This window comes from Brachycentrus maculatus, unplaced genomic scaffold (assembly GCF_059751285.1).
Source record: "Brachycentrus maculatus isolate JH-2025_06_01 unplaced genomic scaffold, ASM5975128v1 h1tg001354l, whole genome shotgun sequence".
NCBI lineage: Eukaryota > Metazoa > Arthropoda > Insecta > Trichoptera > Brachycentridae > Brachycentrus > Brachycentrus maculatus.
In genome coordinates, this window is record NW_028282011.1 from 20528 (window position 1) to 32651 (window position 12124).

At 36.1% G+C, this 12124-nt stretch overlaps 1 non-coding gene across 1 annotated transcript; it reads left to right on the forward strand.

Moving 5' to 3' along the window:
- The first annotated feature begins 749 nt into the window (after window positions 1–749).
- On the forward strand, window positions 750–831 carry TRNAL-CAA (transfer RNA leucine (anticodon CAA)). The gene has a single exon. It is a non-coding gene; the product is annotated as a tRNA-Leu (tRNA).
- The last annotated feature ends 11293 nt before the right edge of the window (window positions 832–12124 follow it).

The following is a 12124-nucleotide window of genomic DNA, read 5'->3' on the forward strand; positions in this document are numbered from 1 at the left end:
ATCTCAAGAACCGTGACAATGTGACATGCAACAATCTCTTATTGATCATCATGCTATTAATAACTGACTATTAAAAAAGTATCGAGCATATGCATGTCAAATCCCACAAACCCCAACAGCAACAACAACAACAATAGAAATTAAATAACCATAAGAAATAAATATGTCGCCGCATTCAAATTAACATCTTTCTCATTTTGAAATTTATCTATGAGAATCATTGTTAATAACTAAATGAAGAGATTGTGCAGCAGATTATGGGGCATTTTTTAACATCATGGGAAATGGAGCTGAACAGTGTGCCGGAAATAAAATCGAAGGTTAATAAAAAATTGAAGAGAATCTAAGAAGGCGCCAAAATGCATCAAATTTAGGGAATTAAAGAGAGATTTCCTTTGGTTTTGGAGGCAATACGAGTTTATAAGTGTTGGTTGGAAGATGAGCCAGTCTGTCTTTGGGATGTTGCATTACTTGATCTGAGACTATTTAAAATTTGAATGATTTACTTATTATTACTATTTACTACTTACCATTCCTTATTTAGTGTACTTTTCACATTATTGCAAGCAATGATCATTATCAATCGGATACAAACTAAAATTCAAGCAAACATCATCAGAAATATCAGTAATCACATTAAATTTGTCAACTTAAGCGAATAAGCCTTTGAGGGAATTGAATGGAACAAATAAATTAAACAGTAAAACATGCAATACTGAAATTAAGAAATTGAATACAAAGATGACTTAGCACAAATGCCCGAGCGGTCTAAGGGGTCGCACTCAAGATGCGATGTGGCAACACTCGAGGGTTCAAATCCCTCTTTGTGCATTTTTAATTCTCATAGACTAATTTCGATATTAGTGTCTATCTATAAAATTATCTATAATAAATGCAGATTGTAATATAACTCAGTAAGTATTTCTTTGAATTTATGAATAAAAAATGAATTGAATAATTTTCACTTCAATTGATTGCATTAATTGTTGGAGTCTTTCGATTCATTAATGGCGATGGTTCAATTTTATCGATTTCGGGGATGTTGACTGACAAATCGATAAGATGTTGTGAATTTATTTTATTTCGCATTTTGTACCAATACTGATATTTAGAATGCCGAGCTGATATGAAACGAAGAGCGAGCCAAACTCTCCGTGAGTTTTTTATTAATATTTTAATCTGCTCTTTTTTTGTTGACTTTAACATTTCTGCATATGAACAATTCGATGTCGACCATGGGCTCGCACCTTTTTGAAGAAGAATCTAAACTATTTGTATATTTTATATTTTCAGAGCGTAATACAATGCAGTCTTCCCACGTTTATCTCTCTTATCGATATCGATTTGTTTAGTTATGAAGAAACTCACTAAGTCCACATTTTGTTGGCAGACAGATTCAATTAAAGGTGTTCTCCCTTAGTGGTCGACTTCATAAATGTAGTTTTCGTTGATCGACAAAAAGCAGTTTATTCCCTCTATTTCATTGTTTTGGATGGCTTTAAAAAATGAGTAGGAGCCTTCGATGGAATATGGCTTATTTGTTTGCCAAAATGCTTTGATTATTTTATCATTCGTGGTTATTTGATAATACTTGGATTTTCTCATTATCGAGGCCAAGTGGCGGCAGATAGCTCTTAGTTTATCAACAGTTGATAGTCTGCAGTTGCTCAACTCCTCAGTCACAACTGAGCTGTCATCTTCGTAAAAACTAGACTAGCACAAAGATATGCTTTCTTGAGCTTATGGCATCTCTATTTTAATCCTGGGTGCGTGTCTCGTACTCTTGATCGTTTATATATCATTAGCGATGCTGAGATGATTGACCCTTGGATTTTGTTGACTTTGAATGGTTCTCATAATTTCAATTTATCGATTTTTCAGCCTCCTTTGTTTATGTACAATCATTTATTTATATAGTTTTGCGTCTAATTGTTCGAGATCTGCAATTTGGCTCATTTTGGGAACTTTGCTATTGACCAAATTATGCCGATGCCCTTAGGAAGTAGTCGATATCCATTATATTACACGGCTTTTATTGTTTATTTCAATTATGTTTTCATCGGAGACTCGCATCGTGTAAGTTTTGTTTGGAATCCGCTCATCGATGCTTAGATACGATCGATACCCATCTAATTATGTGATACCTCTACTCAATTGTTTACTAAATTGTTTATTGGCAGCGGACTTTGATCCGCGTCGTGGTTTTTCACACGAATTGTATTATTCTTGCGGCTTATTGCGATTGAATAAGTTGTTTGTTTGAGTGAGGTAAGGTTCAGGAACAAGCAGTGATTCTTACACCCCGAATACTTTTACATAGGCTTATTTTTTGGGTATCTTCACATACTTGTCAGAGTACGATCGAGTGCCCTTTCTGAAATTACTCTATTAATATTTCCTCTTATCTTTACTGCTGCCCTTTCCATCTTGAAACTTCTTCTTGTATTAGTACTCCTTCCCCTTCACTTTGAATGTTTCTGATAGTTTTTACAGTTTGGTTTCTGATAGTTTTTACAGTTTGGAGGCAGTTTTCCCATTGGTTTCCAGTTATATCGAAGTTAAAGTCATTTTAGTTTATGATTTACGTTAGTTTTGTTTTCTCTTTATTTCAAATACTCTCGCAGGGTTAATCGTATATTTGATATTGAAGATTTCTGGCTATTTTGGTGGCAGATGATCAATAACAAACTTGTTTAAATTTAATGTGTTAATTTATAAGTAGTTTTTTTATTGGGTTTACTTTAGAGTTGATTGGCTGTTGGGAATGAGGATTTATTGGGGATACCCTGCATCGCAGCTTAGGTTATTAAATAAAATATTTGTCTTTATTTGGCTCATGTATTTGCCGTATTATTTTGATGGAAATTATGATGATTTTTGGCGCATGCGTTGGTTTTTGCTCATTACTCAATATTTATTGAATGTAAAACTTGGGTAATTACTGAATAATTAATTTTATTCTGTTTACAATTCACATCGGATATACATGAAAAGCTTGGCAAAAACATAATTCCTTTTTACTCATATTCTTATGAACATCAGAATGAGTGGATTGAAATTATTCATCGCAAAGAAGAGAAATTAAAAAATAGCTGTTTCATTTGGATATTGTTTATTTTAGGTTTGTGCGAGTATGAATATACTGATGATAAAAATGTATACACAAGGCATCAAACTATTGAATAAAGAGAATCAATCATAATTATTGTCATTTCATTGTTTTTTATCTCAGGCTCTTTAGGTTATTAATTTTGTTTTTCTTTTCCGTTGTCTCATGACTCGCTACAATCAATCGCAAACTCGAATTCTTGGTTTCTGAGGCCTTTAAGTGAGGATTGATTACCATATCCCTCAAAGGCGATTCTTCTTTGCTGAGACTATTGGGGCGTTGTAAGGTGTTGGACAAATAGCTTTTGCTTTTGCTCTTGCTCCTCCTTTATATCCTTTACTTGAGCCGTTCATCTTGCTCCTCGACAACCTTTTGTACTTTCTTATGATGCTGTTCCTCTTGGTTGGCATAGAACTTCAGCAATGTCTTGACTTGTTCAGGAGCAACTTCATGTATCTTTTGCATTTACTTGCGTAAATTAGAACTCCTCTTGTTTTATTCCTGACCTTGCAGATAATTTGAAATTTCTGGCTTTCCCAAAAGCTTCCTTATTTTCTATCTGTAGAACTGAATTCGCTTCATGATCATAGGGTCCTCCGAGTTCTTTTCGGCGTAGAATGAAATAGCTTCCTAAAGAGTCAGAATATATTGTATACTGAGTAGAGCTCGATCGTCTTTGTGATCACTTAATCGCTTATATTACCCGCATCTAACTCAAACTCGCAGCTGAAGATTTCTTGGCAGAGTTTGTTCGGAATTTTAGGGGTTTATGAGTTCATTATTATGAATTGCTATAAGCTATCTGATCAAACATAACCCAGAACTATACAAAGCAATATTGAAGCATTATTCAAAATCTGATGATTATATTTTGATCGTTCATCTATAAATAAGGCTTAATTTTAATTATAAACTTCCAAACTAATCGAAACAGTTCATAAATATATTAGATCAAAAGAGAGTCTTTATGGGAAATTAGGCTATGTGCTGCAAAAGAAATATCAATAGTGAGGCAGATATATAGAAAGTTGTGTTGTAATAACAAATAGATCTGACAAACAGAGTTCGTCGAGGGCTGCCAACTTAAGACATTGCAATTTCTATCGAAGCAATGAAAAAAAAATATAGCAATCAGGAACAATATGTGAAATTGAATACCAAACTAAAGTTTTACAAATAGTTGTAAAAGAAGGATAGGGCTATTTTAATTTTAGAGTAACCACACCGGCAACATAACTTCTTGAAAGATACCTATTATATTCCATCGCTTGATGCATTCTATATTGGAGAGTGGATTTATAATGCTCATCATCGGCTTGATGTTCCTGGGGGAACCGGTAAGCTATGCAGGAATAATGCTATTTATGAGGGAATATTTTAAACTTGTTTCTTGAGTGAATATTAAATTGAACAAGATAAACAGAATATTGATAAACAGGAAAAACAAGAAAAGCAACGATTTCAGGATTCTGAGCAGTCATTTTAAACTGAGTCATTCAACTTAAACTAAGAGTCATCTACGCAATAAATGTTTCCTCTGGCATTCAATAAGGATAAAAAAGAGCGGAGACTGGTCCAGCGCTAGTTCATTTCAACAAAGAAATAAAAGGATAAAGAGAAGCCAACATTTCTTTACTCCTTTAATGTTTTGCTATCGGGTGCTGGGCAGCTGTTCTCGAAAGAAATTTAAATGACAGGTTCTTTTCACAAAGGACTACTTAATGGGAAAGGAAAACTACGGACGAAAACATATGATGAAAATGAAAAAATTAAATATGTTTACTCCTATGAGGGAAATTGGCTTAATGGCGAAAAACATGGGAAAGGCATATAAACCTGCAAATAGTTTATATATGAAGGCAGTTTCATTCAAAACAAAAGATCTGGCAAAGGGTATTTGAAGATTCTGCACACCCCGCAAGATAATCATGCAGCAGAAGATGATGAGCTCAATTACCAAGAGAAATATGCCTCAGACTTTAAAGACCTATTCAAAATGGCAAAGTAGACTAAGCTCGTGCGGTTGCATCAATAGTAATTTATTAAAAACCAAGTATTCGACTTCTATTATAGCGGAATTTTTTTCAGGGACAATTGTTTTTTGTATGATGAAGAGTTTATTATTGAGCATCAGATCAAAAAAATTTACTTTGAGAACTATCGAGGGCAGTTTTAAAACAACTAGATGCATGGACAGGGTATTTATTCGTGGCCTAATGGACGAAGGTACGCCGGGCCTTGGAAGTAAGGGAAAATGCATACGTAAAAAGGACAGAAAGGGCAGTACTACTGGCCGAATGGAGCAATTTATGAGGGATAGTATATGAACGATGAAAAGTTCGGGCAAGGAATTATGGCTTGGTCAGTATTTAAGCGGTATCGAGGACAATGGGCTTATGGGCTGAGGCACGGCTTCGGATAGTATATAGAGATGCAAGAAAGCGGCAAGAAGCTTATGATAAAGGGCATAATTTGGGATCAAGATTCCATAAAAAGTGAAAAGTACACCAAAATAATCACTATATAAGCCGAATTCTACCTCACAATCGAAGAAATTATGGAGAAGTAAGAGAAGAAAAAGGAGTAGAGGGATGCCTAGGATGCCGAGCATAAGAAATCCAATAAGTTTTGGATGTTTAAATCCATAGGGCTGACTGACTCATAAGATGATTGACTCATGAACTGATTGCAATATAAAGATGCAATATAAAGATGCAATATAAAGATGCAATATAAAGATGCAATATAAAGATGCAATATAAAGATGCAATATAAAGGGAATCCATTATATCTAGGTCCGCCAAATTTCATATGATATCAGAATAGCATCTTTGCATTTGAATTTCATCGAATTTCATCACAATTTTGAATACCATCATAATTTCAAAAATATTGTCTTCTAATTAAAAAACTGTAACTAATAATAATCTATTGAAAGTAGGCTTAAAGGAGTCATGTAAGAGCTAATCTTTCATGGGCTTGGTACTGGCCCAAAGTCTTAAAACTTAAGTTTCTTCTAATAATTGAAAACTATATTACTCTCACATACGAAGTACACAGAGTATGGAGACTCGCCGATCGATGAACTTGGGATACAATGCAAAGATCAATAGGATTGCACTGAACTTAAACATTTACTGGCAAACATTCTGCATTATCCGTCTGCCCAGTTGGCTGAACTTCACAAAAAATGTTTCCGCTTTGGCGAGAGCGATCTCTTCAATCAAGAAAATCCCGAATTTGAAGACTAGAACGTAAATCTCGTAACTATCGTAGTTACACGCCAAATTTTGTCCATGCTGTGGCTTCATCGAACAAAAATAGAATATTAAACTCTGCACAAACCTCAATGATATCAAAAATATAGGAGTCTCCACTTTTTTATACTTCCTTGCCATTAGATTCATTATTGGAATGCTGCTTGTTCTATTTGTCGGATTTGGAGTGTTTGCGCTGGCGACGAACATAATAGCTGCTGGCAAGTACAGCCCCTCATAGAATAAATCGTCCATCCTCAGCATTTAGGGGATTCTGGTGCTTTCTCTTGGCTCGAAGCAGTTGAACTCGAGTTTAGAGGAGAATAGAGGGTACTATATTGCTCAGTGTTGGATTGGAGTCATCGTGCTTATCATTTGGGGGTGTATCATGGTTTTCTTTAAATATCGGTAAACCATCATGAAAAGATAAATCATCTTGAATTCGAAGAGTGCAGCAGATTACTCGGTAATGATAAACAATGCATCGACAGATCTCACCAAAGATCAACTGCAATCTCAGTTCAATTAGTATTTGCAATCAACAAAGGCCACCAAGTCTGAATATTATAGCAGCCATTTATAATCTATACGAATCTCAAATTTTAACATGGCTAAGCCCTTTTATTTAGATAAAGAAGCCCTGTCCTCACAAACTATAGAGGAGCTCCTGAGGCAATATGAGTAGCGGCGGAGATAGTTTATACGGTGGGTAATGCTGAGAAAAGAGGGACAATAATTCGAGAACTCGGCAGCAGAGAGACAACAGCAGTACAATTAATTCGCAGAAATCGAAAAAGAAATCCAGCAGAACTATTTGAGGTTGGAGGAAGATATTAAGAAACAATATTTGTAAGCCAAACAGCAATAAACAACAACTTCGATCTTTATTACATTCTAAAGCAGCTACGCGAAATAATTTTTGCTGAATTCAGAGCAGGAAGGAGTCGGCGACAAAATTAGGCACATTCTAACTTGCTGCTGGAAGAAGCAAAGGTTCCTCGTTAGGGACTCTTTGAATTTTGAAACGAAAGCACATGCCATCTAAGCACCGTAGCCCGAAGATATCATATGGACTAATTTGGGTTTGTCGAAAACTTAGCTTTTCCGAAGAAAGTTTTTAACATTTTTTGTGACCATCATCTTACTAGGATTATCATTCGTAATCGCATATGCGTTATCCTTGGTTTCAATCAACGATAATAATAACTTATACCTATCTTTTGTCATTTCATTGGTCCTATCTATCTTCAATATCATCATCTCTCGTAACTCTTGCACTTACCTTAGAAATTCTTAGGCTACTTACCTCGTTCGAAAGAAACTACTCCGAAACGCATCGACAAGCAAGTTTAGGGATCAAATCTGTTCTAGCACTTATGATTAACAGCATTTTAACTCCCATTATGGTCAATTACTTCATTGAGAAAAATGTATATGGCCAAAATGGTCTCTCATATGACGTTTTTTTCTTAGCTCTCACAAACTCTTTCTTATCTCCGTTTCTCAAAATATTCGATGTGTACTTCTGGTTTACGAGGGCGTTGGCTCGGTGGAAGAGAAAGTAGACAAACAGACTCGGGCTTAGCCAGCTCTAATTGAACCGAGCCAACTAATACATAGAGTTTGAAGTGGGTTACTAGTATGTGTACATGATAAATCTTTTTATATTCACATGCTTTTTCGTCTCGCTGCAACCTATTATTGCTGCCTTTGCCATAGTGGGGCTGACCTTGATGTTTTGGGCCCAAAAATATTCGATACTATATCGATGTCGTCGACCTGTTCCAGGAGGAATTACTGTGAACAAGGCAATGACTCAATTTTTGATTGTAGGAAACATGGCGTTTGCCTTGGGTAATTTTACATGGTCCAATTTTCTTGAAGGAACCCTTTATGATATCGTACCGAATGTCATATCTTGCTGCATCTCATTCCTACTCTTCATATTCCCATACTAAACCTTCGTGAAAAGGTTTTTCATATCATTTGAGCAATAGAACGAATAATTGTACACAGTGAACCGCATATTTCTGCCTTCTGAGTACGATCGCCTGAACCCTTTAACTTCAAAATAAGCAGTAAATGAGTATATCAAGTTTGTTCGGGAATATAAAGAAAGCCTGAAGAATAAATCATTAAAGGAAATTAAATCCATTAAGAAGACATTTTGGAATCAGCTGGGGCATTACGCACATAAAAAAACTCAATAGCATAGTTTTAATCCTTTTCATCGATTTGGAGCCTAGTTTTTTGAGCATAAATTGATTGGAGATCTTTTTGGGAATTAAGGTAAAGCCATGAACCCACTTTTATTAATGAATACAGTTTTGCCTCAAACGTCACAAAACCCGATTAATATTTTGGTTCAGAATTGGGAGACTAAAGTTTAAAAGCAGCATAAATTGGCTTCAGGGAAGAATTGTTCCACTATACAAAAAAAACCCGAAATTGATGTCGATATTCTGAAATCATTTTAAATCGAAAATGCCAACTATCTGAATCAAAACAACTTTGCTTAATTCAGCAACCATAAAATCAAACTCAATGACTAAAATTTTGTCGATCCCTTCGAAAAACTATTTGCACATCAAAAGAATGTGCAAAATATGAATAATAACTATTATCCTTATTCGAGTAATTAATAGGGTGCTGAAAATTACAATAATGGAAATCATAATAATGGAAATCACAACCGAAATAAATGATTGTTTAAAAATGTTCATTGCTTTTGTTAATTAATGAACAAGTTGAGCATTTTCTTAAAGTAAGGTGATAATTTATAAATCCGAAAATGGCTAATTTATGATAAATATGTCTGTGTTGTATATGATGTTTATGATATTTATCATGTTTTTTGTTGCTGTAATTAGATCACACTTGCGAAGCCTTCAATGCTTGGTCGAGATCGTAGATTAGATCATCGCAAGACTCTACGCCGATTGAGAGTCGGATTAGATTATCGGTTATTCCCAATATCTTTCTGGTTTCTTCGGGAACTGAAGCATGGGTCATGAAAGCTGGGCATTGAGCAAGACTTTCGACACCCCCGAGAGATTCTGCCAAAATGAAGATTTTCATGGCTTTGAGGAACTTCGAAACTTGTTACTTTCCTCCTTTTATTCGGAATGATATCATGCCTCCATACCCTCTCATTTGTTGCCTCGCGAGTTAGATTTGAGGATGAGATTTCAATCCTGGATATATTGTACTTTCAATGCTTTCGTGCTTATCTAAAAAGTGAGCAATATGGTATGCATTATGCACTGCAGCAGTCACTCGCAGAGGGAGAGTCTTAATACCGCGATTCAATAAGAAGCAATCAAACGCAGAAGGGTTAGTTCCTAAGCTGTAAGAAGCATGGTAAATTTTTTTATGTATCTCTTCGGAGTTTGTCACAATGGCGCCCATAACAACATCTGCATGCCCGTTCAGATATTTGGTGCAACTGTGATAGGCAATGTCGATTCCGAGAAGGAGAGGAGACTGCAAGAATGGAGATGCAAACGTATTATCACAAACTGAGACAATTCCATGCTTCTTTGCAATTGTGGCGACTGCCTTGATATCGACAAGCTTCAAAGTTGGGTTGGTCGGAGTCTCAACCCAGATCAACTTAGTCTCGGGTTTAATATATTTTTCAACATTCTCTGGGTCAGTCATATCAACAAAATCCACAGTCATCCCGAACTTTTCTTTGGCATACATTCGCACATATCTGTTGGTCCCTCCATAGACATCATCACACATAATTATATGGTCTCCAGCTTTTAGTGTGTGAATAATGGTTCCTGTGGCACCGCATCCGCTCGAGTATGTCACACAATACTTTCCGTACTCAAGGCCAGCAATGAGGGTCTCAACTGCCTCTCTGGTGGGATTTCCTCCTCTTCCGTAATCGAACTTGCCGATTGGCACACCGATGTCGGTTTGGGCGAAAGTTGATGTCAAATGTATAGGGACATTGACGCTGCCATGAATTGGTTCAGGTTATTGACCATGATGAATGGCAGTAGTTGCAAAACCTGGATGGTCAACATAAAGGTAATCTTCCTTCTTAAATTGCTCATACTTCACCTTAGGCTCAATCTTATCGTAAATCATGAATATGGAATTAATATGATATGATTATTTATTATTGGCATTTCAAACCTATTTCTCCTGCAAAATATTCAAAATTTATCGTGCATGTATAATGAGTGCATTTGTATAATCAAATTCAAACTAATTTCCCTTTTCCTAGACTAATCAGATGAGCAGCAATTTCTACCGACTTTACGGATGGGGCAAATCCTTCGGCAACACTGGAGTGGCTCCTAAATAAATACACAAAAGCATAAGGAATATTGGAGTCGGATAAAATCACATCATAATGTAAACATGTACAAATAGATTATCACCCAGAAAATGGACAACTGCTAGTTAGAGGCTCGAATAAGTTTGGGCAATTGGGAATTTCAGACCTGGCTGCAAAAAACTACGAATAGTTTATTGATTTAACCAATGATACTAATTTCAAATTCGCCCTCAATGAAAATGAGAGACTCGCAATCAAGGGAATATTTTGTGGTGCCGAGCATACGTTCATAATTAATGGTAGATCCTGTGATATTCAGACAAAAACTAAGTGTATAGTATGGGGCTCAACATCAAGGGCCAACTAGGGCACAATGATTACCTGAATTTGAATAAGCCGAAGTTGGTAGCAGCATTATTACCCAACGGGTTGCGAAATCCGAAATCCTTGAACCCAGAGCTGATTAAAACTGCGAAACCTCCCATAGTTTAGATCCTCTAAAGTACATGTTGAGTAAATATGCAGAGTTCGACCTGCAAGTGAAAATGTAAGAATAATCCAAAGAGTCAATACTACTCTTAGATGGAGATGAATACGTTGTCAAGATCGAATGCGGAGCATTGTTCACTCTTGCATTGACGAATAAATTCAGATTGTTTGGCTGTGGCTATCAGGGAACCGACGACAGTGTTGGAAACAGTGATAGTACCCTATTCATAATTCAGGAGAGTATGAGGACATCATGAGGAAGGCCAAATTCAAATAAATTGTTTTGGATCATCAAATTAAATCAGTAAGCTGCGGTCTCTCCGGAGCAGCTGTTCTCACCAAGGAACATTTTGTGTATATTTGGGGTAGATTTGGCAAACTTGTGCACAATGTCCCAAAAAGAGTTTAAAGGCTGCCCAAAAATAAGGATCTTGTCATCAGCGGAAAACAAGAGCCAGACAAATACGAGGATGTGAAGGTTGGTGATAATTTTGTTGTGCTCTTAACAAACAAAGGGGAAGTCTATACTTGTGGGTAAAATATAGATAATCAACTCGGCTGTGGAGTTGATGAAGCGGCATTTAAGACTCAATTCTAAAAAGTAGCAAGCATTCCTTTGATGAAAAGTATTCACGTCGGTCGAAATCATTGCTTTGCGGTGAATTCAAATAATGAAGTCTATGGTTGGGGCTCGAATCGATACAACCAAATCGGAACATCAGACAGTCATTCGATTGTCATGAAGCCGAGCCATACTGGAATTGTCTTACCCGAGGGCTATAAAGTTGTGGCTTCTTCCTACTTCACACTCTTGCTGTCTCTCCAAAAAATCATATTCGAAGAGAACTTAATCCATACATCCGGTTCCGGATAAATATCTCAATAAAAGGACCATAACAATGAAACTATCCCTTTATCTTAATACAAAAAACTGTTGCATGAATACCAAGTAATACGATCACTCAACTTGTCACT